The 23600-nt window shown below is 42.2% G+C and overlaps 1 protein-coding gene across 1 annotated transcript in view; it reads right to left on the bottom strand.

Annotated features, from left to right (window-relative positions):
* ERC2 (ELKS/RAB6-interacting/CAST family member 2) overlaps positions 1–23600 on the bottom strand; it is an 899314-nt gene extending 875714 nt beyond the window's left edge. Inside the window, exon 1 of the mRNA XM_058678726.1 lies at positions 23489–23600. The gene's annotated coding sequence lies outside the window, so the exon portion shown is untranslated. The remainder of the gene's footprint in view (positions 1–23488) is intronic.

The following is a 23600-nucleotide window of genomic DNA, read 5'->3' as shown; positions in this document are numbered from 1 at the left end:
GCTCCTGGCTTCGGACTGACGCAGCCCCGGCCATTGCAGTCACTTGGGGAGTGAATCATCGGACAGAAGATCTTCCTCTCTGTCTCTCCTCCTCTCTGTATATCTGACTTTCCAATAAAAATAAATAAATGTTAAAGCAAAAGAAAGGTGTTGGTAAGCAAACAAACAAACAAAACCTCTCGCTGCTGCCACATGGTGAGAGAACTCGAGTTTCCACTAAGTTGAGCCTTTGCTGTGATTTCATCCAAACTCTATTTTTCCATGTGCCCGGTCCTGTGATCCTCACTCCCCTTCTAGGTGGATTCTCTGCACTTCCTGCTACCCTTCCTCCATGTAAATTTCCTTTTCAGTCTGCTCCCTGGGGAAGTCAGAACATATGTGAGGAAGACACTGGGAGGGACTATTCCGGCAGCACAAGTGAAAGAAGATAATTCACACTAGAAGAGTAGTTTGGCGGGGGCGGGGGACTGGTAAATTCCAGATTAGGAGGTAGAGTTTACAGAATATATGGTTAATTAAAATATGGGGAAGTAAGAAGCAGACTAGGACAACTACCAGTGCTGTGCCAAGCCATATGCTAGAGCCAAAGGCAAAAGGAAAAATCAGCAATACTGATCACATCTTTATTTAAAATATTAGCACTTTATTCACCATGTTTTTGCACTATGCTTGAGTTTCTAAAATGCTTATCTCCATTGCTTTGTTCTTAGGCATCCCCTTAAACTTTCACTGAAGGCTTATATCTGATCAGTTATCTCATCCCTAGTTCTGGCTCTGAAAAAATTCATTGTTTTAAGACATTAAGTGTTGGGATAGTTTGCTACACATATAAATTCTGAGACACCTTCAATGTAATTACAGGGGCCAGAAATGGAAGGACAAAAAAATAAAAGAAGCCAACCAAGTAAGAGTCGTGCATATGATCAGCAAAAAAAACCTAACATTCCAGAGTGTAGATGGAAACCTTGATATATCCCATCACAGCTGACCACCGGCGCCACCAAGCCATATTTACATATGAACTTCATGGGATGTTAACTCCAGCCAATCCACTACTGACAGTTTCCGACAGTTAGACCTCCGCTCCTGAAGCTTCTCCGTGCCCTTGATACTCTCCTTCCCGTTAGCTATAGCCATTGCACACTCAGTATAATGAATGCATGCTTTCCTTCCCCAGATTTTCCTTTCTAAAAATACTTGTAGTTCTAAGTACAGCAGACATTTAAAAATATATATTTTGAGAGCTAGAGAAAGACAGACCGACAGAGCTTTCTCATCTACTGTTTTCTTCTCCAAAGATTCACAAAAGATGGATCTGAGCCAGGCTGAAGCTAGGAGACTGGAACCTTATCCACATCTCCCACAGGGGTGGCAGGAGCCCAAATACTTGTGTCTTCATTGCTGCCTCCCAGGATTTAGATTGCAAGCAGAAGGCTGGAGTCGGGAGCAGAGCCGGGCCTCAAAACCAGGCACTCTGATACAGAAATGGGGTGTCCCGAGGGGTCTCCTAGTCACTGGGTTAATTACCTGCCCCCTAGTGGACATTTTCCCAACTGCTATCCAGCTTTACTGCTCACCGTTTCAGAAACTCACCGCAGGACCAGGTCCTTTTCTTGATCAGCAGACCCTTTCTGTTTCAGAGAACTCTTAGTCGCAAGTAAGCATTTTGGTTTAGCCCTAATATTGATTTTTTTCGAGACTACAAGGCAGAACTTCCTATTCTATTTCTTCGATAAAATTTTTTAAATTTCTGTTTCTCTCTACATTTCCACTTTGTTTTTTTGTCATCTATATGGGCATACATTGAAATATGAAGGATAATTTCTAGAGTAATTACTACATTACTTGCTATTAACATTTACTGAGTATGGCTCTGGGGCAAGCAATCATACATGTCAAAACACGGACTATTCCAGGCCACCTACAAAAGAGCATTCTTCATCCATCCAATTATTTCCCACTTTATAAATAAGGAAATTTGGGGCGGTTAAGTATGAAAATCAGCACTTTCCCCCGGAGTACAGGTGAAAGGCAAGAGCTTCACAGTGTGCACACGGTTTGCAAGTGGAAGTGTTTTTCTCAATTTCAGTTGCGTGCTTAATAGGATAAATCACTTTTTCATTGCCCACAGCAAAAATTGCATCTAGGTGTGCTCACTCAAATGCATTGCAAGTGTTTCAACCCTTAGGACTTAGTCCTTTCAAGGATTTCTCTATTAATAATCTGAATTATAGGCTGACACTGAGTCAGCACTTTGAGTCTTTACTGGTATCCCCACTTCTGCATGAATAACAGCAGGTGCTGAGTAAGAGGTCTGGAGTTGCTTTAATTCCCTCCCTGTGGCTTTCACCACAAGAATTGGCTTACTCCACTGCCCTGGCCTGATATGCCAGCACAACAGGGCAGCCTTCTTGGGTTGCAAGACTCTCATTTTTTTTTCAATACCTTATGGTCTTTTTGCCCTTGAACTACAGATATTGACTTTTCACTTTACTACACACTATCTCAAGAAATTCAAAGATAAAGAAAAACATTCCACGGGTTTATAGGAACTGGGATACACAAAGAAATAGAAAAAGTTAGATGAGGGCTACATTTGTCCCCATGAATCCAACTCCTTACTCTTGAAACGAAGAGACTCAGCATGACCCAAAACAGCTGGCTGTTTTACTTTTAAAATACAATGATTACTACTAACACGGTACAGTACACACTTTGGTTCTGTATATTTAATGAAACAAGAGGCCACTTGGGAGGATGAGTCACCCATCTTACTACAGGTTCTTAGCACTCATTACAAGCCCATATGACATTGCTACACACTCACCATTTGCCTTGTGTTCCAAAGTTTCCAGTCTTTTAAAATCAGAGTCAGTTAGACCCAGTGCAATAGTCTAGTAGCTAAATTCCTCGCCTTGCATGCTCCAGGATCAAATATGGGCATTGGTTTGTACCCCAGCTGCTCCATTTCCTTTCCTCCTCCCTGCTTGTAGCCTGGGAAAGCAGCCTTGAGACCCTGCACCTGCTTGGGAGACCCAGAAGAAACTCCTGACTCCTGGCTTTGGACCAGCTCAGCTCCAGCTGTTGCAGCCACTTGGGGAGTGAACCAGTGGATAGAAGATCTTTCTCCCTGTCTCCCCTTCTCTCTGTAAATCTGACTTCCCAATAAAAGTAAATAAATTTTAAAAATCAGAGCCACTTGAAAATAGATGCCCTTTCAAAGAAGGAAAAAATGTGCTAATCCAAGAAAACAAAACCTTAGCCTTCTGCATAATAGAAATCCTAGAAAGTGATAAAAGCTTACATATTACACTATGCACATAAAAGAGAGAAAAGGAACCGCTTATGCACTCTGAGAATTCATTTAGCATCACCAATTCATTCCACATTGTTAGAAGGTTTATCAGGGAAAAAAAAGTCTTTGCCAGCTGGAGAATTCTGTGACCTATAATTCCTGGAATGTTGTACTTGAGCAGGCTTTTTGAGGTCATCTCCTCATATACTTTTCTGCTTCAGGGTTCCCTCCCTGATGTTCTGACAGATGGTTTGCACATTTAGCCACTACGCCAGTACCATCTCCCTGCCCCTGACCAGAATTCATGCCACCTCACCAAGTCTGTAACGCGTACTGAATTATGTGCCTTGCAAATTCACATGCTGGAACCCTCACTCGTAATGTGACTGCGTTTGCACATAGGGCCTTTAGAGAGGTGGATACATTAAAATGAGTTCGTAATGTGGGGCCGCTATTCCCTCTGACTGGTGTCCCCGTAGGCAGAGGAAGCGACACAGAGATGTGCACAGAAGAGAGGTCATGTAAGGACACAGGACAAGGTCATCATCTACAAAACATTTAGGAGAAACCAAATCCACTAATACATTCATGCTGGATTTCCAACCCCACCATTGTGAGAAAATAGGTTTCCCTGCTGGCTAAGTAATCCAACTTTGAGATTTTATGGTAGCAGCTCAAGTTGGCCCACATGCCTCCCTCTAGAATTTATATAAATCTGCCCAGCCTGCTTCTTTAATTTTTTTACAAAATTTTTGTTTTTAGTCTTTACATCAGCTTTGTCTATTCTATTTAATGATTTACAAACTTCTGTTTTTATTATTTAATAATAAATACATTTTTATTTAATATTTACAAAATTCTGTTTTTAGCCTTTATATCGGCTTTAAGTCTATTCTATTTAATGATCCCTGCTTCACACATTGCTTCAAAGTTAGAGGGAAAACCAGGTCATGTAAACCTGGTTTATTCTAAAATACCTAAGAAGAGGTTAGATCCTGGGTTAACAAAACTACTACTGCTAATTACCAGTTGTGTAACCATTCATTAAATTAAGTCTCACTTTTCACATCTGTGAATGAGGAAAAAATTCTGTCTCCTGAGCAGAATGTATGTGATAAGGTGATAGCGAGTAGTAAATGAGATAAAAGCTGCCTCACACATAGTTAGGCTTCCATTAAAAGAGAATTACTGTCATCATTACGTTGGTTCTAAAGCCATATCTGGAAAAGGGGGAATGATCCCACATAGGAGCCATAAATCCCTGCAGAGTATATTCTTCAGCAGACAAAACCTTTACGTCTCATGCCTTTTATTCTGTTTTGAGATGAGTCAGACAGAACTGGAACAGCTAGAAGACATAAGAGTTCTGGTCCCCCCCTCACTGGCACCCAGAACAGAATGCTCCTCGCCTCAGTCATGTTTTCTAGTCTCATTAGTTGTTATGTTAACACAGTTTTCTTACTGAGCACACTCAATGTAGGATGAAGAGAGGGTAAAGGACATACTTGCCAATTTTGGATCTCTTTTTCTTGGTTCTACTTTACAAAGAAACCCCCACGTGCCAAACTTGATTCTGGACAGACTGTGCGGAAAGACACTCGTGTTAACAACTTGTTAGAAAACTTCCATTTACCCACATGAAGATGGAGGCGTGTGTGGAAAGTGTTACAGATTTTCAGCCTTTGTGGTGAGTCATCCCTTCTGACATAAGCCAAGGGCATTATCTACTGATGGTTCAGTTTGCAAATATTGATAAATCTAGTGGCTTAGATCATATCATCTTTAGGAAGAACCCATTATGACATTCATCCTTTAATTTAAACTCTTCACAGTGGATTGCTTCTGCAGTTTGTCCAGAAATCTTTCCAGTACTAAACAGTTTTCCCATTTTGCAAAACTTCATGGCTCCTTCCAAAGTCAAGGATTTAATCAGGACCTGGCATTGCAGCACCACAGATTGAACTGCTACCTCTAACACTGGCATCCCATAAGAGTGCCAGTTTGAGTCCCAGTTGCTTCTCTTCCAATCTATCTCCCTGCTAATGTGCCTGGGACAGCAGTGGACGAAAGCCCCAGTGCTTGGGCCCCTCCCACACTTACGGAAGATCCAGATAGAATTTCAGGCTCTTGGCTTTGACCTAGGCCCATCTGTTGTGGTCCTTTGAGGAATGAATGGATGGAAGAACTCTCTCTCTCTCTCTCTCTCTATAATTTCACTTTTAAAGAAAATAAATCATTTTATAAAGACAATTAATACTACTTGAGTGCTATATAAAATGATCTATAGATGGCTCTTTCAGATTAGCACAAACCCATGCTGCTTCAAATTCTTCAGTTCAGTGGATGAGCACAGACAGAAGCCTTGATGAGTAATTTGTATGTCCTTCGTTATTTATTACCAAAGTTCTCGGGGGATGGACATATGAACAAGCTAGGGAAGATTTTCAAAAATTTCATTGAAATGTTTATGACAAATTAACTATGCATGGATGTTCATCTAATTTGGCACCAAAATATACTTATCTCTTAATTCCATTTTTCACACTTTTTGTAGTACCTTTAATTTGAAACACCATGGGACTTATGTAATTTGATTCCTAGTGAGAAATTTCTGAGATGATATACCACTTGCTTTTTTAAAATGTTCTGAAATAATCTCAAAGGAGGGAAAAAAAAAAACAAAAGAAAATCAAGTGTGCTAATAGTATCACAGATAAAACCAAAAAGAATAAAAATTTTAAAAACAGGGGCTGGCATGCTTGCTTAACTGGCTAATCCTCCACCTCTAAGCACCAGCATCCTATACAAGTGCTGATTCATGCCACGATCGCCCCGCTTCCCATCCAGCTCCCTGCTGGTGGCCTGGAAAGCAGCAGAGGATGGCCCAGTGCCTTGGGACCCTGCGTTCACATGGGAGACCTGGAGGAAGCTCCTGGCTTCAAATTGGTTCAGCTCTGGCCATTGTGGCCACTTGGAGAGTAAACCAGCAGATAGAAGATCTCTTTGTCTCTCCTTCTCTCTGTAAATCTGCCTTTCCAATAAAAATAAATAAATAACAAAAAAGTCAAAACATACAGATGCAGGGAATGGTAATTTATACTAACTGAATGTTTCAGTTTACACAACTCATTTTTATCTTTTTAAAAGCACAAAATGATACTCATGAAATATGTGAATAATAATGTGTATCCCATAAAGAAAAAAGGGCCTTACTGGGCCGGGCATGATGGCTCAATGGCTAAGTCTTCACCTTGCGTGTCAGGATCCCATGTGGGTGTCAGTTCATGTCCCGGCAGCTCCACTTCCCATCCAGCTCCCTGCTTGTGGCCTGGGAAAGCAGTAAAGGACGGCCCAAAGCCTAGGGACCATGCACCCACATGGGAGTCCTGGAGGAAGCTCCTGGCTCTTGGCTTTGTATCAGCTCAGTTCCCATCATTGTGGCCATTTAGGCAGTGAACCAGTGGATGGTAGATCTTTTTCTCTGTCTCTCCTTCTCTCCATATACTTGAACTTCCTTTCTAATAAAAACAAATAAGTCTTTAAAAAGGGGGGGCAACAACTTTACCTTTCCTTTCTCTGTCCATAAACAAAGCCTACTGTTAACACTTTTGTAGGTGGCTTTCTAGATTCTTCTATGTATGTATACGCAAATATATTTAAGTTAATAGGTTACACCAAATATACACCAAGAGAAAAAATATATAGTTCTCTGTCCTGTGTTTTTATCTTTCCTTAGCTATTCACATGAATCAGTCTTCTTGATGACTAGGTAGAAATCACTGTATCATAATTTAACTTATCTCTTACTTTTAGGTTGGCCCCAATTTTTTCTAACCACAACATTAATGGTTTAATGTTTGCATGATTACAATACAAAGTTAATGCCTACTAGTTGATATTTCTCCAGGTTAGTTTCCTAATACATTATTGCTGGGTCCAAAAGAATACTCATTGATACTTTGGTAGATTCTTTTTTTTAAAGATTTATTTATTTTTATTGGAAAGTCAGATATACAGAGAGGAGGAGAGACAAAGAGGAAGATCTTCTGTCCGATGATTCACTACCGAAGTGACCGCAATGGCCGGTGCTGAGCCGATCCGGAGCCAGGAGCCAGGAGCCAGGAACTTCCTCCAGGTCTCCCACACAGGTGCAGGGTCCCACGGTTTTGGGCCGTCCTCAACTGCTTCCCCAGGCCACAAGCAGGGAGCTGGATGGGAGTGGAGCTGCCGGGATTAGAACCGGCGCCCATATGGGATCCCGGCACGTTCAAGGCAAGGACTTTAGCCACTAGGCCACCGTGCTGGGTACTTTGGTAGATTCTGTCAAACTTTCCTGTAAAATACTGCAACCATTTAAACTCTCAGGAGCCAGGTGTACCCATGCTTATTTGCTCAATCATTCACCCGTTCTGAGCATTGAAAACAGTCCTCATTTTTACAAGTTTCTTACTTTGCACACTTGCATTTACAATCTCATAAAATAGCAAAATGAAAGGTATGGATATCGTTTATAAGATGTGTGACCATAGATTTTAGAGTGTAGATTCTGTAAGGTTAATTCAAATACCAATATATTTAAAACAAAAAAAGCATCTTTATTTTCTTTCCCTAAGCTATATGCTTTCCAAAGTATTTGAGAATGAAGTAGAAATTTCTGGTCTCTATCAATAGCTGGAGTTTTCACCAATGTTTCTGGATTGCTAATCCCACCAGGAGTTTTGTGGCACAATGTCCTATCTTTTCTCGGGTGAAATGCTATCACTTTCCCTATCTCTCCCTGACATGGGACAGCTGACACAGGCTGGGATAAGAGAGAACCAATGGCCTCAGTCCCACACTTCAGGCTAACAACTAATACTGGCTGATTCCGGACCACAGAGCTCACCATTGCAAGCTCCAACAGACTTTCCATTCCCCCAATGTCACTCTGGTGAGCTTCCCATCCTTCTTATTTCAGCACCTGGACAGCTCTCTCCCCACTGACCGCAGGGCCATTCGCGTGAGTAGCTAGTTGAGCCCTCTAGTGGTAGCTCTAGTTGTTGCACAACTGCTTTTGGAGTATTCAGATAATACGTAAAAACGTTAGAAATACAAGAAACCTAAGAATACAGACAGTAAATGTGCAAGCTCTCATTACCCTCTACACCTACTCCCATCCTCTGACGAAAGCACTAATTATATATAACATGTACATATATTTACTTAACAATATCTTTGGTTTTCTTAATGGGTTCATTCTAGATCCATGTGCTCTGAGCAAAATGGAGTAAGGGCCAGCGTGGTAACTTAGTGGCTCAACTCCTCATCCTACACGCTCCGGGATCCCATATGGGCACCGGTTCTAATCCCGGCGGCCCGACTTCCCATCCAGCTCCGTGCCTGTGGTCTGGGAAAGCAGTAAAGCACCCTGCACCTGTGTGGGAGACCTGAAGAGGGCCTGTGCCTTTGGATCGGCTCAGCTCCGGCTGTTATGGTCACTTGGGGAGTGAATCAGTGGATGGAAGATTTCCCTCATTGTCTCTCCTCTCTGATATATCTGACTTTCCAATAAAAATATATGAATCTTTTAAAAAGGAATGATAAAATACAGGTAAGTAGTATTTCTTAGATTAAGCTCTCATCATTACTATTGGTTACACATTATCTGCAGCATTTCACAGTGCACAGATCCCTATTCTGTGTTTCCCTTCCCCCAAATCCTTATGCCAAAATCCTATGCTCCAAGGTGAGTGTTTTATTAGCGGAGGATTTAGGTAAGTGATTAGGTCATGAGGATGGAACTCTTATGAATGGGTTTAGTTCTCTTGGACGAGAAAACCAGCCATGAAACAAGAAGATGGTAATCGGTGGTTATGTGTACCTCCGCCAGCCACCAGTCTGCTGATCCCTTCCTCTTTAATGTCTCAGCTTCCAGAACTATGAAAAATCAATGTCTTTCAGGCCACTAAAGCTGTAACATTATTACTACACACAGCATGGATGCTTCATACATTCCTTTCTCTTTGTTTCAATTCTATCTCAGAACAGCTGCAGAATATTATGCCATATGGATTCACTGTTGTTTTCTTTGCTAATTTTGTATTTTTAGGTACTGAGGGAGTTTCTCCTTGTTAATGGAATTAACACTACAATGAATATTCCTACAGCTAGTTCACATTGCTTCTCTAAATTATGTCTTTATAATCAATTCTTAAAGGTGGAATTTCTCAGCTTTTCTAAAATGCTAAGTCAGGAAACCCAGGACTGTCACCACAAGTCAACTTTGTCATGGAATAGAAAGACAGCTCACAGGAGTGGGTCTGGGACACCAAGAGTTAAGAGTTCTCTTCAGAAGTCTGTAAGCCTGGGTTAAAGTCACAGATCTGTTCTTGAGTCCAGATTCCTGTTAATGGCAAACCTCGTGGGCTCAACTCGGTGGGTCTCTGCCACCCACACGGGACGGTCAGACTGAGTTCCTATCTCCTGGCTTCAACCTGTCTCAGACTTGACTGAGGAAGTCAAACAGCATATAGGACATTCTCTCTCTCTCTCTCTCTTTCAAAAGAATCCAATTAATCTTAAAGGAAGTTAAGGAAAGGAAAAGCAGGCTGTAGAAGACAGGCAAAACAAAATCCAAGGAGCCCTCCCTCCACTGCTCCAAGGAATCCGTTAAGTTCCTGAAGAGAGCGATCTACCATCTGTCTCTTCATTTGTGATCTCTAGTTGCTTTTAGCCCAAAGTACTCCATGCTGTCTTGTGCCATGATTTCCATCTTTATTTCCAGGTGGAATAATTGTTCTCACTGATCAGTGGAACAATTCATTCTTTCCGTCATATCAACTGATTGGCACTGGATGTTCCTTTGAAAGTAAGCCAGAAGGAAGCCTAGCCCTCTGAATGCCTTTGGAAGTTTGAGGAAAGAAAAGCTGGAAGTCAGTTCAGTGTCAGTATACCATTTTGTAGGTATGTACAGCCACATTTTTTTCTATCCAATCAGCGGTGTCTACTGGATATTTACAAAAGATTAGTCATAAGCAAAGACACAGAAGTTGAACACACCATCTCCTTCAAAGAAGTTCATTCTGCTTGAAGAGTTAAATACATGAAAAAAACTCAGTTATAAAATAATATATACATGCAGGTGCTAGGTGAGGTCCACACAATGTGATTTAATTCTCTCAACTGAAGTCAAAACTGTTATCCCTATTACACCCTTGAGGAGTCTAAGCACAAAGGTCCTAAACTATGTGCCCATGTCCCATGGCTCATATGTAGGAGTGTCACAGCTTCGCCTATATGCATCTAACTAATACCCATTCACCAAATGACCAGATTTGGCTGCTTCCAAATCAGGAATAATTAGCTAAAGACAAATAAATCAGGAAACAAGGGATAGAAAAACTGTGACTTAGCCTAACTGAAGAGCAAACAGAAGATGGACAGACAGGAGCAAATGGTACTCCTAAGATGCATGACGGCAGACACAAAGACCCAAGCGTAAGAATTAACCTAACACACGCTGGGGGAAGTGAAGACAGGAAGAAGTGAGAAATGAGGGAAGAAATGGAGGCTGTTGACGGCCTTGAAATCAAATGGCAGACGGGAAGAGCTTGAACATGAAGTGCTAGGCAGTAGGGAGCTCTGGGAGGCTTGTGAGCGTGGAAGGGATTTGAAAGCTCAGGTTGAAGAGAGCAGTTCTCAAACAGGGATTTCTACCTCCCAAGGGACGTGTAGCACCATCGGGAGATATTTTTGGTTGTGACATTTGGTTGTCATTCGGGAAAGATGACACTGGCATCTAGTGGTTAGAGGCGAGGGAGGCTGCTACACATCAAACAACGCCCAGAAGCACTGGCCAGAGGAGTGACGGTGGGGAACTCAGGGGAAGAAGAGCATCTGGCAGCGATTGTCAAACAGGATAAAGAAAGGATGGGAGGCCCGGCGGCGTGGCCTAGCGGCTAGAGTCCTCGCCTTGAAAGCCCCGGGATCCCATATGGGCGCTGGTTCTAATCCCGGCAGCTCCACTTCCCATCCAGCTCCCTGCTTGTGGCCTGGGAAAGCAGTTGAGGACGGTCTAATGCATTATGACCCTGCACCCGTGTGGGAGACCCGGAAGAGGTTCCAGGTTCCCGGCTTCGGATCGGCGCATCAGCCCGTTGCGGCTCACTTGGGGAGTGACTCATCGGACGGAAGATCTTCCTCTCTGTCTCTGCTCCTCTCTGTATATCTGACTTCGTAATAAAAATAAATAAATCTTTATAAAAAATGGATGGGAACAGAATCCCAGGGGAAACACTCATTTAGGGAGACAGGAATGAGAAGAGTGTTCAGAAAACAATTAATGAATAGGAAATGAAAAACCATCCTAGGACTTTTTAAAAAGATGTGCAAGCAAGTTTTAAACCTTTCACATGTTTTAAACCTTCACAAGTTTTAAACCTTTCTGTAACATGTGGAAAAGGTAAGCTTCAAATTGCTTTCTTTTAAATCATATAAGAGCTTTCTTACTTTGTGATCTAAAAAATTTTAAATAATATCTAACTCCAAGAAAACCGCCACCTTGAGGGTATAGAACACAAAGTTTTAAATTACAGCAGTAACATTTACTTTCCTCTTTCTAAAAACAGAATGGGAAATAAATTTGGCAAAATGTTAACATCTGCACACAAGTGCCTATTACATTACTTTCTGTACTTTATATATACTTGGAATTTTTTCATTATTAACAAAAAATCAGGATGGGGGAGAAAGTTTTGGAGTAGTAGTTCATAATACTCATTAGATATTTTATCAGGATTTAAAAATGTCATTTCTTACAATTAGAAAAGTCACATTTGAACATGTGCTGATGGTTAAAAAGAGTCCAGAATTAAACCAAAAATAGAATTAAGACCAAATGTTTATCTTAGAGGTTAAGTCACACAGTTAAGATGCCCATTTTGCTTGGAATTAGTATTGTGGGATACCAGGAAAAGCTACCACCTGCAATACTGGCATCCCATATGGGCATGGGTCTGTGTCCCGGCCACTCCGGTTCTGATGACCCACACGTGGTCCCTGACCTTGCAAGAGACCCAGATTAATCTTGCAAGAGACCCAGATTAATCTCCTGCCTCCTAGTTTCAGCCTGGCCCAGTGCTGGACATGGCAACCATTTGGGGGAGTGAACCAGCAGATGGGTACTCTCTGTCTCTCCCTTTCTATGTGTAACGCTGACTCTCAAAATAAGCAAACATAAATCTTAACAAAAAATTTTTTTCAATCCCATGTATAAACAACTGCCTAGGTTGCCTTGTACCTAGGCAAGTGTTACACTGCTGGGAGAAAACCAGTCAGTAGTTGGCAGACATTCTGGGCCTGGTTAAAGTCAGATTTGTATTAACCACACCAGTATGCCAGAATAGTTGCCTATTCTATTCCATTATATTCTAGTCGAGTCTGGTCTATTCATAAAAAAATAAAAATAAAAGAGGTAAGGAAGGCAGGGAATGCCAGGGTGAGAGAATTGTCACCCTACCCCCTAGGCTGGATGGGACTAAGTGTGGACCATGCCAAGCAGGGTCGTGACATCCTGGGAGCAAGACTGGGACAGAGACTTGGGACACTCCCCTGCTAAGCTGCACCTCCTGCTGGGGAGCACAACAGCTGGGGCTGGGGGCAGGTCAGGCCTGAAAAGGCTGCATCACTGGCTTAGCATTTGTATGGACTGGTTCTAGGGGAAGACCATGGGTGCACAAGATCCAGGACAGGTTGTGTACAATGCACAGCTGGGCTAGGCTGCAACACCTGTCAGTGAGAACTGAGACTGCAGGCAGGCCATGCCAGGCTGGAAGCACCTGCCAGCAAATGCAAGATCGAGGGCTAGGAACACCACTGGTAGGAAAACTGTGGGGGGACTCCCCTGCTAGGCTGCAGCTCACAATGGAGAGTGGAAGAGTCAGAGCTGGGGGGCAGACTGGGCTGGGAAAGGCTGCGACACCCATGCTTGTGGGTTAGGTTTAGAGGTGGACCAGACTGGACTAGGCCCCAGCACCTACTGGTGTTCAGGAGAGCCAGTAGGGATGTAGAACAGGCTGGGCAAGGCTCTGGCACTGCTGGTTCACATGAGAGCTGCGTGGGAGGGTGGGCGAGGCTGGACTAGGCTATAGTACCCACCAGCAAGAGCCAGAATGGGTGCAGGCCAGTTGGGCTAGACTACAGTACCTACTGGTGAGTGCCAGGACTGGGTGCTGGTCCTTTCAGGCTAGACTACAGCACCCACCAGTAAACATGAGATCTGGGGCTTAGAGCAGGACTAATAGGGGAACTTAGGGAGCTTCCCTACTAGGTTGTAGCTCCTGCTAGTGAGTGCAAGAGCCAGGGCTAGGGGCAGGTTGAGCTTTAGCACCTGCCAGCAAGGAGTGACACCTTGCCCTTCCTTCTCTGTGGACACAGGGAAAAAAATGAAATTGAAACATATGTCCCATTCACCTTCCTGCATTCCTGATCCTGCCCAACCTAACAGGAGACCCTCACGGGCATGCATCCCTCTCAACTATGTAAACAACGTTAAACACTTTAAAAAGCAAAAAAAGTGAGAAAAAAATTAAAAGAAAAAAAACTAACGGAAGAAGTTATGAAATGCACTATACACCTGGGGTGTATATGAGGTACTTGCAAAGTTCATGGAATATTTGATGAAAAGATATTGGTTTAGGAGCAGAAAATGATGACATCCATGCATAGTTCTTTTTCTCATTGCATGCATCTTCCATGAACTTTTTGAAGTGTCCCTCTATAACTGACACCGTTTAAGAGTAATAAGATACAATTCATATTCCTAGGATTTATATTAAGGTCCCTTGGTCTGCAAACTCCAACGACTGCCTCCCAAGCATGTGAATGTTATACAATATTTCTCAAAAATTTTAAATATCACATTTTTAGGTAATTTTCATTTCCCAGATGTTCATGTATGCCATTTCTCCTTAAAATCAGCAGTGTGTGTGCGTGTGTGTGTGTGCGTGTGTGCGTGTGTGTGTGCGTGTGTGTGTCCATATCCTCATCCTTTTACTTTCCCCATAATCAATCTTTTCAGGTTGTCTATATAATTCAAGCAATGAGTGTCATATCTTTTGAAAAGATTTTCCTGTGTCCAAATGGATTTAAAAAAATAATCAGCCTTTACTCCTAGCTCAGTGGGAAATTTTTTCATGTATTAAAACCATTATGATAGCTTCACCTGCTACCCAACTCTCTCCCCAGTGTGGAGCCAATGTATATATTTGGGTTGCTTTCCCACAGCCAAGTAAAGAAAACTAAAATCTCTGGGGAGACATAGTATTTTGATAATCATCTTTTCATCTTTGGAATTATTCCTTATTTTTATTGATTTCTTACTCATTTGAGTAAGAAATCTGAGTGCTCAGAGTGCTTGAGCCAGCAGTGAGGAATTCCATCCAGGTCTCCAGTGTAGGGGAGCAGATATTCAGCCTCTTGAGGCACCACCACTGTCTTTCATGGAATCAGCAGAGTCAGCATTCAAACCCAGACACTTGGGTAAAGAATGTGGACATCGCTCTCTGTGTGTGTAATGCAGAAATAAAAATTATAAGACACGTGCTATCCTTCACATCTACCAGCCTAAAGAAACCAATAAGCTATCACATGTGGTAACCTTCACTGTCTCCAGTGAAGTTCAGGCAGGGCCTCAGAATCTGTTTTAGCCTGGCATTGCAGGCAAACCAATCAACTGAAGTTGACAAGTGACATGAAACCCAGCCATTACTGACTAGAAAAACTACTTTAAGCTTACCACTGAAGAAAACTTTCTTAATTGGTAAAATGACTGAAATATCAAAAAGTGATCCAAAAATAATAAGGTCTCAGTATATATAAATGAAGCTTAAATAATCTTATGTAAGTAAAAATTTAACACATTATCAGCTATAATGTTTAATTATCAGAGCACTGATTAAGTAGGCATCGACTCTTTTTTGAATATGAAAGCATTATATATATCCAGTGCTACCTCTGAGAAATTCTTGATCTACCTTTATTGGGACTTAGGTTTTGAATATATCAAATACAGTTCAAAACCCACAAATTAATCAAATATTATCTTATTGCAATCTAGGGAACTTTCTTCAAGACACTGGATTGGCCAAAAGCTAAAAAACAAAAGTAGAAGATGGCCCAAAGCCTTGGGACCCTGTACCTATGTGGGAGACCTGGAGGAGGCTCCTGGGTCCTTCCTTCAGATCAACTCAGCTCAGCTTTGGCCATTGTGGCCATGGGGAGATGTGCATGCGCACAGGCTTGAGGGACTCTGGATTGCTCAGGGATGTGTAGAAAGGAGGACTGCTGAAGGAGAATGTAACAGATGAGGAATGACTTCCAGGGGTCTTCCACCAACCAGGCCACTGCACTTGCAGGAAGAAAAAAATGTGTGGCCTGGCATCCTAGAGCATTGGATCCCTGACTCCGTTTCCTGACTTCAGTTTCCAGATAATACAGACCCTGTGAGGTAGCAGTGATGGCTGAAGTGGTGGGGTCCTTGCAACCCATATGAAACACCTGGATTCCCAACCCCCAGCTTCGTCTTAGCCAACTCAAGCCATTGTGGGCCTCTGGGGAGTAAGTCCAGCAGATGGGAACCCTGGCTCGCTCGCGCGCGCTCTCTCTCTCTCTCTCTTTGTTTTTACCTTGCAGAAAGTCTCAGTCAGACAGACAGATAAATGGGTAGATAGGTGAATAGATAAATAGATAAAGATAGACAGATAAAACTCTACAAAAAGAAAATATATGTGAGAAAATGATCAGTTTTGTACACTGTTGAGTTTGCTGTTTCTGTAGGATACAGAGAAAGAAATATCTATTTCGCATTTGTATAATCAGTTGATATTCAGAAGGAAGGTCAGAGCTGCAGACCTCAGTCAAAATATGAGTTGAAATCATGGCACACTCCAGAGAGATTGCACCGGAAGAAAGAGGATCCTCAGGCAATTCTACACAGGAGACCCATGTAGCAGACAAAGAAACTGATCAGGATCCAGAACTGTGGCACACTGGGGTAAGTCATCACTTAAGACACTGTCATCAGGGGCCTGGCGTGGTAGCCTAATTGCTAAACTCCTCGCTTTGCATCTACTGGGATCCCATATCAGTGTTGGTCTGTGTTCTGGTTGCTCCATTTCCCTTCCAGCTCACTGCTTGTAGCCCTGGGAAAGCAGTCGAGGACGGCCCAGAGACTTGGGACCCTGCACCCATGTGGTAAATCAGAAGAAGCTCCTGGCTCTTGGCCTCGGATTGTGGCCACTTGGGGAGTGAACCAGCAGACAGAAGATCTTTCACTTTATCTCTCTATCTCTCTGTGAATCTGACTTTCCAATAAAAAAAAAAATCTTAAAAAAAAATGACACTGTCATCCATATTAGAGCATTGATTCCAGTCCTGGCGCCTCTTCTTTCACCTTCTTCTTCCTCTTCTCCTCTTCCTCTTTTCTTTGTCCTAGCCAAAAATAGACAAAAAATGGAGCAGCCAGGACACTAACTGGTGCCCATCTGGGATGCTGGTGTTTGCAGGCGGAGGATTAGCCTGCTGAGCCACTGTACCGCCGCTCTATATATGAAGAATTCTTACAGTAACAAATAAATAAAACTCCATTAAAAATGAGCAAGGGGGGAATCTCAACTGAACTTGAGCTGTGGTTATGCAACAAGGTGGAGGAATCCACCATGGTGGGAGGGTATGGGGAGGGGGGGAGAACCCAAGTATCTATGTAACTGTGTCACATAATACAATGTAATTAATGAAGTTAAATAATAAATAATTAAAAAAAATGAGCAAGGGCCAGTGTTTTGTGAAGGTTAAGGCACTGCCTGCAAGAAGACAGACCATACGGGAGTGGATTTGTGTTTCAAGTGTTCTGTTTCCTAACAAGTCCCCTGCCAAGGTGCCGTGCAGAGCAGCAGAAGGTGGTGTAAGTGTCTGACCCACTGTCACATGGGAGAGACCTGGATGAAGCTCCTGACCTCTGGCCTCAGCTCGGCCCAGCCCTAGCCATTGAAGCTGTTTGGGGAGTAAACCAACACATGGAAAATCTCTGTGTCTTTCCCTCTCTCTGCCAACTTTGCCTTTAAAATACATAAAATAAATCTTTAAAATGAGCAAAAGGCTTAAATAAGCATATTTCCAAAGAAAATATACAAATGGCCAATAAGCACGAGAAGCTGCTCGTTAGAAAAATACAACTCAAAAGCACAATGACATATCCCTGCACACCAAGACAGTTAAGATAATAATAAAAACAGAAAAGAATCAATTTTGGTTGTAAAAGATGTGGATAAACTAAAATTGTTACAGATTGTTGGTAAAATGTAAAATATTGCGGCTGCTGCAGAAAACAGTTTTATGGTTCTTTACCAAGTTAAACTTAGGGATGGTGTTCAGCTAGTGCTTAAGATACTGTTTGGGAGACCCACACCCCCATGTCAGAGAGTCTGTATCCAAGTCCTGGGCCTGCTCCCAGTTCCTGCTTCTGCTATTGCCTGCCCTGGGCAGCAGGGAGTGAAGGCTCACATCCTTGGACCCATGTTACCCAGGTGAGACCTGGATTGAGTTCACAGCTCCTGGCTTCAGCCCGGCTCAGCCACAACTGTTGTGCATCTGGGGAGTCGGCCAGAAAATGGAAACTCTGTCTCTCTCTTCCTCTCAAATTTAAACCACAACTAAGGATCGGATTACCGGGGCAGCGTGGTAGCCTAGTGCTAAGGTCCTCGCCTTGCACACACCGGGATCCCGTATGGCCACTGGTTCTAATCCTGGTTCCTATCCAGCTCTGCTTCCCATCCAGCTCCCTACTTGTGGCCTGGGAAAGCAGTCAAAGCTGGCCCAAAGCCTTGGGACCCTGCACCTGAGTGGGAGATCAGGAGGAGGCTTTTAGCTCTTGGCTTCGGATTGGTGCAACTCTGGCCATTGCCGCCACTTGGGGAGTGAACTAGTGGCCAGGAGATCTCTCTATGTCTCCTTCTCTCTGTAAATCCGCCTTTCCAATAAGAAATAAGAAATCTTTTTTAAAAAATGGATAGAATTACCATATAACCCCAAAATGCCACTCCTAGCATATACCAAAAGAATTTAAGATAGAGACTCAAATAAGCACATATAAAAACATGCTCTCAGTAGCATTCTTAATAGTAGCTAAGAAATGAAACTGGTACACATATTCATGAACAAATAAATGGAAACACGTAACGTGGTATGCACAGAAAATGGAATATTATTCAACCATAAAAGGAATGATGTACTGGTAACCTGCTTCAATGTGGACTAATGCAGAAAATGTAATGTTAAATAAAAAAGCCAGATGCCAAAGGACATACATTGTGTGATTCCATTTATAAACAGTGTCCAGAACAGATAAATCCACAGACAGAACACCCATTGATGCAGGGGCTGGGGGGAGACAGTAGTAGGGAAAAACTGTCTAATGGTTCAGAGGTTTTACTTTGCAGTAGCAGAAATATATTTTATACATAGACACAGGCGTTAGTTGCACAACACCGTGAATATAATTAATGCCACTAAACGTTCACTTTAAACTGGTTAATTTTATGTTATATGAACTTCACCTCAATAAATTATTAAAAATAAAAAACTGCCTAAAATATATTTTCCTGTGAATTTGCTGCTTCAATAAAAAACACCCCACTTTATTAAACATTTGTTTGGATATAAAAATGAATTCTAAATTAAATAATTCCTTCTGGAGAAAGGCCCAGGAAAAGAATATGGAGCTGTTTGTAACTCATTGTTAACTTGCAAATATTGCTGGATCTTTGCCATGCTTCTGTATAATGTAGTTCAATCAAGTGTTTGGTAATGAGCAGTTCATTTGGAGCCGTTTTTCTAAAATAGAAGTTGCTATTCATGCAGTGATTCCTTGAGTACTTGCAGTTAAATGCCACTCTTTGTTTTTAGTTTATGAACAGATTCCTTTCTGAAAGCCCCAGTTTATGACTTGAGAAACTTCAGAAGTCCAAGGACACTTCTCATTGACGGTTCATCACTCTTCCTCCTCAAATGCAGTGTTTTTAAAACAATGTAATACTTTGCCACAGACCGGGGAACTTAAACATCAGGAATTTGTTTTCCCACAATTCTGGAAAATGGAAGTCCTGGACTTGCAGAGTGACTGCCATCTCCCTGTGTCCTCATATGACTGTCTCTGTTCACTCCCAACATCTGTCCTCCTGTCCTAATCTTCTTACCAGACCACTGGGTGCATTAGATGAAGGCTCTCCCTTAAGGGTCACTGGTGGTTCACTCCCTTACTGCCTGCTTCAGCTAGGGCTGCGTAGGGTGAGGCCAGGAACTCCATTCAGGCAACCCTCATGGGCAGGAAGAGCACCCATGTGGGTGGCAGGCCTGAAACCTGGGCAGCACGAACCATCCCTTGTTGCCACCCAGGGTGTATATTAGCAGAAGCTGGAATCAGGAGTGAAGTCAGTACTCAACATGGGCATTCCAGTATGGGATGCAGGCATCCCAAGTGGAACCTTAATTGCTAGGATAACACCCAACTCTTCATCGCCACTTTTTTTTTAACGATTTATTTATTTTTATTACAAAGTCAGATATACAGAGAGGAGGAGAGACAGATGATTCACTCCTTTAGGTGACCACAACGGCCGGTGTTGCGCCGATCCAAAGCCAGGAGCCAGGAACCTCTTCCAGGTCTCCCACATTGGTGCAGGGTCCCAAAGCTTTGGGCCGTCCTTGACTGCCGGGATTAGAACCGGCGCCCATATAGGATCCTGGTGCACTGCCAGGTCCCATCACCGGGATCCCATATGGGCGCCAGTTCTAATCCCTGTGTGTCTCTCTGCCTTTCAAATAAAATAAATAAAAATTTTAAAAAATTGACCCAAATACTACAAATGTTTCAAATAATAGTACAATATTAAAGTAGAATTAACCCTCATCACTGACAAAAATGGAATTTTTTTCATTTTCCTTCTATAACCCAGAGGAAAGGAGATTTTAAATTGGATAAAGATGCTTTCCAAGGGTCTAATTTATTATTTTTCTTAAGCAAGACCTAGCTGTCAAAGACCTAGCTATGAAAGAATGTTAATTAACTTCTCAATAACTTTAATATTCTTTAAAAAAAAACCATGGTGTGTTGTTATAAATTTAACCAGATGAGTATTAGAAGACATGGATCTTATTGACAGTAGGAAACCCACGACTGTTTTGAAATGATTCTCATTTGTGAGATAGAAAGGATATCCATTGTCTGTCACTGGGAAACAGGAATAATATATAACAACAGTGATTTTAATCTATGAAATGCAACATTATAAACCAAAAATGATTAATACTGCAATCAACAAATGGAGAATGATATAACTATGTAAGAAAAAGTTTGCAATAGAAAATGTTTCCATTTTTATGAAGCTTTTGATTTTTCAGCTTGGTTTTATTTCTAGGGTTACTGAATGAGTTTAGGAGTAGTGAAATGTATAGATGCCACTAAGCAAGTTGCTCTTTATTAGCTAAGAAAAGAATCTGGAGGTGGCAGCTGAGGAAGCAGAGACATGCAGTCATATGCTAATTTTATTTTCCCTTTTATGTAAAATTTTTTTGCATGAATTTATTTGAATTCAATCAGCACTCATTTTGTGAAGGAACTGTGTGAAAGGAAGAGGATTTGAGAATGGGGCAAAAATCTATAGCAACACAAGGTTGTGAGAAGGACAGCGCCCGGCATTCCGTCTGACGGCCAATGAGAGGGGCTCGAGGCGTGCTGCAGCAAGGTGGCCATCAGCTGCACTTTGTTTTCTGCAAATGAGGATTCTGTTTCTTTCAATGGAAGTTTAAAGCCTTTCATTTTTGTCTTCCCTATCTGCATAAATGCTCATGAGGAAGCATTTGACTAAAAGGATTCTCACAATCTGTAATTGCTTTCTCTTCTCTCTGTTGTTAGCTAGGAGATGTGAGTGCTGTAGGAAGACAGAGTGGTTAACACTCAGTATTGTAATTCTGATTCATTATTCAGCTTTGCAAATGTCAATTCCCATGTGTGTATGCTTCTACACTTCACTTTAAAGCTTATAGATAAGAGATACGATGGCTCAGTTGACTAATACTCTGCCTGCAAGTGTGGCCTCCCAAAAGAGTGCCAGTTTGTGTCCTGGCAGCTCCACTTCCCCTCCAGCTCCCTGCTTGTGGCCTGGAAAAGCAGCAGAGGATGGCCCAAATCCTTGAAACCTGCACCTGCAAGAGAGACCCAGAAGAAACTCCAGACTCCTGGCTCTGGATCAGCTCAGCTCCAGCCATTGTGACCATTTGGGGACTAACCCAGTGGATAGAAAATCTTTCTCTGTCTTTTCTCTGTAAATCTGCTATTCCAACAAAAAATACATAAGTCTTTAAAAAAAAAAGGTTGCAGGTAAGATATCTACTCAGACAGACATTTTCAGCAAAATAATAATAGTAATTCCAACTTGTACAGATAAATTTTTCAAAGGAGGAATGTTTCCAGTCATTTTATAAATTGAATATAACCTTGCTATCAAAACAAGAGAAGGGGGGCTAGCACGGTAGCCTAACAACTAAAGTCCTTGCCTTGCACATGCCAGAATCCCATGTGGGCACTGGTTCTAATCCTGGCTCCACTTTCCATCCAGCTCCCTGCTTGTGGCCTGGGAGAGCAGTCGAGGACAGCCCATGACCTTGGGACCCTGCACCCGCATAGGAGAACCGGAGGAAGCTCCTGGCTCCTAGATTCAGATCAGCTCAGCCCTGGTCATTGTGGCCACTTGGGGAGTGAATCAGAGGACAGGAGATCTTCCTCTCTGTCTCTTCTTCTCTCTGTATATCCGCCTTTCCAATAAAAATAAATGAATATTTTAAAAAATCACAATTTTGTCATCTGTGAACATATGCATATGTTATTACCATATATGAAGCTAATTCTACACTGCCATCTGCTGTGCCAATATTAGGTTAAAATCAGCTAAATAAACTTGGCTTGATTAATGCAAAAATATATACCATATAATATATGTGCAATAAATAATGCTTATGTTGCTTTGCATTTTGTAAAAAAAAAAAATGCAGGCAGAAAAAAAACCAAACATCTGAACTTATGCACTTCAGTTTGCATTAGAAGGATGGGTAGGAAATTTTTTTAATAGAACATATTCCAGAAACACAGAAAGAACAGCAAAACAAAATTTATTCCCCTTCGTTTTTTTTCCCCCTTTATTTTAAAAATAATATTACCAATGCCATTGAGATTCTCTGAGTTTATCTCCTGGGTCCCATCCCTGCCACCCCTGTACCTACCCCAAGGAGACTACATTCCTAGACGTCATGTTTAGCACTGGAAAGGGTTTTACTATGACACATGCGCACACTTAATAGAGACAATAGGCATTTTCCCCTTTTAATTCTGTGTGTTTTGTGAGAATTGACTAGAGAACAAGTCTCCATGCCATCACCTTATTTGAGGGGAGTTAGTGATGACAGCTCTGTTCCTATGACCTTCCCCCAAGCGAATTTTCCCCAAATGGAACATTCAGAGCTGCCCTGCTAATCTCTCCTTGGTTGTAGCTAAGCCTTCTATCAATCTCGGTGTTCCTTTCTTTGGCATGCCTGAGATAATGTTGTAAATTATGAGGCCCTGTTGTCCCATTTCAGGTTCATGTGGGAGAAGGACATTCTAGAGATAGGGGGAGAGTCAAAGAAGAGATAGAGAAGTGAGAGAACAAAAAAGACATTTGGAGGAAAATTAAGTAGCCTGTCACAGTTGGGATACACTGCTGGGAGGGAGGAAACACGATAGACATGTTCTACCACTGGCATACCTAGGGGCAGGAAAAGCCACTGTGCCAGCAGAATGAAGACCCAGACCGTTAGAGTCACACTCGCAAAATTGATACGCTTGGCATTTCCTCTGCTGCATTTGAGGTGTAAGCACACAGGCAGAAGAGGACCAAGAGCCCACACCTGGAGATTCTGTAATTTTTTTTTAAGGACAGAAGTAGAATCTGAGTGTTTCAGAGCAACTCTGTACAGAGGTTAAGAGTTCAAGAGGAAGAAGAAAGGCTGAACAGTTAGAAGAGTCTAGCAAAGAACCAGGGGCCACGGGGGCCAGAAAACAAACCTGGAAAGTCAAACAGGAGATGTTTCAGAACACCACTCTATAAATGATAGCAATAATAGTACCTTGGTACAGTTCTCCCCAGCACATGGCCGCCGTTTCTGAAGGTAACTTCTGCCTCTTTTGGTCTCATCTTCTAAGTGACCTTCTATAAATGAACTTGAACAGAGACACTCC

Source organism: Ochotona princeps, chromosome 21, assembly GCF_030435755.1.
Source record: "Ochotona princeps isolate mOchPri1 chromosome 21, mOchPri1.hap1, whole genome shotgun sequence".
In the NCBI taxonomy this organism is placed as follows: Eukaryota; Metazoa; Chordata; class Mammalia; order Lagomorpha; family Ochotonidae; genus Ochotona; species Ochotona princeps.
Note: the sequence above shows the minus strand (reverse complement) of the source record. Positions and strands in the feature narration are given on the sequence as shown.